The sequence below is a fragment of the Mandrillus leucophaeus genome, unplaced genomic scaffold, assembly GCF_000951045.1.
Source record: "Mandrillus leucophaeus isolate KB7577 unplaced genomic scaffold, Mleu.le_1.0 Scaffold7, whole genome shotgun sequence".
Lineage (NCBI taxonomy): Eukaryota > Metazoa > Chordata > Mammalia > Primates > Cercopithecidae > Mandrillus > Mandrillus leucophaeus.
In genome coordinates, this window is record NW_012107585.1 from 7,744,719 (window position 1) to 7,748,541 (window position 3,823).

Consider the following 3,823-nt stretch of genomic DNA (forward strand, 5'->3'; position numbering starts at 1 on the left):
GCCAGGATTGTCTCAATCTCCTGACCTCGTGATCCACCTGTCTCGGCCTCCCAAAGTGCTGGGATTACAGGCTTGAGCCACCGTGCCCGGCCCTCTTTTCTTTTCTTTTCTTTTTTTTTTTTTTTGAGACAGGGCCTTGCTCTGTCACCCAGGCTGGAGTGCAGTGGTGTGATCACAGCTCACTGCAGCCTCGACCTCCCAGGCTCAGGTGATCCATCCACCTCAGTCCCCCAGGTAGCTGTGATCATGCCACTGAACTCCAGCCTGGGCAACAAAGCAAGATCCTATCTCTAAATTTTAAAGAAGTGCAAAAATCTGGATGTAAATATTTACACTGGTCTTATTCATAACCACCAAAAACTAGAAACAACTAAAATGGCTTCAACTGGTAAATGTATAAACACAAAGTGGTACGTTCACAAAATGAAATACTACGCAGCAATAAAAAGGAACGAGCTACAGATACACACAGCAGCACGGCAGAATCTCAGATGCATTATGCTCAGTGAGAGAAGCCAGACTCAAGGCTACTTTTTGGAGGATTCTATTCCGGAAAAGGCAAAACAATGGTAACAAGAAACAGATGGGTCATTGCCAGGGACTAGAATGGAGAGAGGGACTGACTACAAAGGACAAGTGGGAACTGGGGGTGAGGATGGGTACTGGAACTCGTGTGTGTGTATGTGTGTTTGTATACGTGTCTATGTATATATATGTGTGTGTGTGTATTTTTTGAGAGACAAAGTCTTGTTCTGTCATCCAGTCGAGTGTAATGGCACGGTCATAGCTCACTGCAGCCTCGAACTTCTGGGCTCAAGGGATTCTCCTGCCTCAAACCCCCGAGTGGCTGGGACCACAGGCTCACGCCACCATGCCTGGCTAATTATTATTTTTTTGTACCGACAGGATCTTGCCATCTTACCAGGTTGGTTTCCAGCTCCTGGGCTCCAGCGATCCTCCCCTCTCAGCCTCCCAAAGTGCTGGGATTACAGGTGTGAACCACTGTGCCTGTCCTGTCCTATATCTTTTCTTTTTTTTTTTTTTTGACAGAGTCTCACTCTGTCGCCCAGGCTAGAGTGCAGTGGTGCAATCTTGGCTCACTGCAACCTCCATGTCCCAGGTTCAAGCAATTCTTCCTCAGCCTCCCAAGTAGCTGGGATTACAAGCACATGCCACCACGCCCAGCTAATTCATGTATATCACCATGTTGGCCCGGCTGGCCTTGAACTCCCGGCCTCAAATGATCCACCTGCCTCAGCCTCCCAAAGTGCTGGGATTACAGGTGTGAGCTACCGCGCCCGGCCCTGTCCTATATCTTGATCGTGGAAGTGGTCACTTTACTGTATATGTTTGTCAAAACTCCTGGAACTGTACATTAAAAAGAACTTTTCCAGGCGCATGGCCCATATCTGTAAACCCAGCACTTTGGGAGGCTGAGGCAGGTGGATCACTTGACACCAGGAGTTCGAGACCAGCCTGGCCAACATGGTGAAACCCCGTCTCTACTAAAAATACAAAAATTAGCCGGGTGTGGTGGCACACGCTTGTAGTCCCAGCTACTTGGGAGGCTGAGGCAGGAGAATTGTTTGAACACTGCAGAGGTTGCAGTGAGCTGAGATCATGCCACTGCACTCCAGCCTGGGCAACAGAGTGGGACTTCGTCTCAAAATAAATAAATACATAAATGAATAAAGAGGACAGTCAGACTGTGCACAGTGGCTCATGCCTGTAATCCCAGCAGTCTGGGAGGCCAAGGCAGGAGGATCCCTTGAGCCCAGAAATTCTTTTTTTTTTTTTTGAGACGGCGTCTCGTTCTGTCACCAGGCTGGAGTGCAGTGGCGATCTTGGCTCACTGCAACCTCTGACTCAAGGGTTCAAGCGATTCTCTTGCCTTAGCCTCCCGAGTAGCTGGGATTACAAGCGCCCACCACCACGCCTGGCTAATGTTTATATTTTTAGTAGAGACGGGGTTTCACCGTGTTGGCCAGGATGGTCTCGATTTCCTGACCTCGTGATCCACCTGCCTCGGCCTCCCAAAGTGCTGGGATTACAGGTGTGAGCCACCGTACCCAGTCAGAGCCCAGGAATTCAAGACCAGCTTGGGCAACATAGGGAGACCCTGCCTCTATTAAAAAATTAAATAATATAAAAATAAAGAGGATAGTTGCTTCTGAGCTCCAGCTGCTGACGTGGAAATAAGGGCCCAGTGTTGTCAGGTGTTCTGATAGTTCAGGAAAATCCTTTTTTTTTTTTGAGACGGAGTCGCGCTGTGTCACCCAGGCTGAAGTATAATGGTGTGATCTCGGCTCACTGCAACCTCCACCTCCTGGGTTCAAGCGATTCTCCTGCCTCAGCCTCCCGAGTAGCTGGCACTACAGGCATGGGCCACCACGCCCGGCTAATTTTTGTATTTTTAGTAGAGATGGGGTTTCACCATGTTGTCCAGGCAGGTCTCGAACTTCTGACCTCAAATGATCCGCCCACCTTGGCGTCCCACAGTGCTGGGATTATAGGCGTGAGCCACCGGTGCTCAGCCAATTCTAACATTCTAGTGTCTCTATAACATGAAATGTCATGATTTTTACAATGTTAGCAAATCATTCAAAATTTTAATAAACTGTCTAGATGTTAGTTTTTACTATGGTAAAAACATGGTCACCCCTTTTGCTCCTAAATCACCCTCAAAGTAAAAGAGAACAAGAAACAGAAGCAGAAAATCCATATTTAGTGAAATAAGGCAACACCTGTAGCTCCAAACCTGTAGAAGCAGATCCCAGTGAAAAGCAGGCCGGTTCTCTTGGAATCCCATAAAGTCTCAGGAATTGGAGGCTTCAGTGCTGCAGTAGGGAGGGGACTAAAAACAAAGTCTGTATATGGAGCAGTAAGACCTCCGGGTTCTCATCCCCCATCCTGTGCGCTCTCGGGTGACTAGCTCTCTCCCTCTCCAGGTTTGGCTTATGGAGAAATGAAATCACAGAGGCTCCAGAACTGAGGACAGCAGGCATTGAGTGCAAGGAGTGAGTTGCCACAGGCTGGGAGCAGAGAGATTTAGTGGCAGTGGGCAGAGCAAACAGCAAAATGACTGCCCTCTTCCCTGGCCTTGCTCCAGAAACTGAACAGCCAGACATACACACTCCCAGAAGGCAATTGGAGGTCCCCCTGGGCAATCAGAACCACCCACAGAGAAGACCTCCAGATACTGACATTTAGAAGCCTCTGACCAAGGAGCTGCCTGGCCACCCACTGGCTTACTTGCTGACAGGCCATGCTCCTGCTGTACACACTGATCCTATCAGTCATCCTCATGGGCTTCTTTCCAGACTTCTGAGGAAAGCTTCCAACATGAAGAGGGAGTTCAAAACAAACTAAGAGAGAGAGAAAAATAAATAAATAAACAAACAATGCAGGGAGCAAAAGATAACTTCAAATAAACTCAAAATATTCTTCGGGGAGAGATAAGAGACAATATTGCATACATAAAACAAGAAAAGGATGCTGTCACTAAATTTTAAAAAAAGTAACAAAGTAAGAAAGACCTCTAAGAAATGTTTCTGAAATGAGGTGTGTGTGTGTGTGTATACACACACACACATGCATATATACATATATTATTTTTTTTTTTTTGGAGAGGGAGTCGCACTCTGTCACCCAGGCTGGAGTGCAGTGGCGCAATCTCAGCTCACTGCAACTTCCACCTCCCAGGTTCAAGCGATTCTCATGCCTCAGCCTCCCGAGTAGCTGGGATTACAGGCACACACCACCATGCCTGGCTAATTTTTGTATTTTTAGTAGAGATGAGGTTTCACCATGTTGGTCAGGCTGG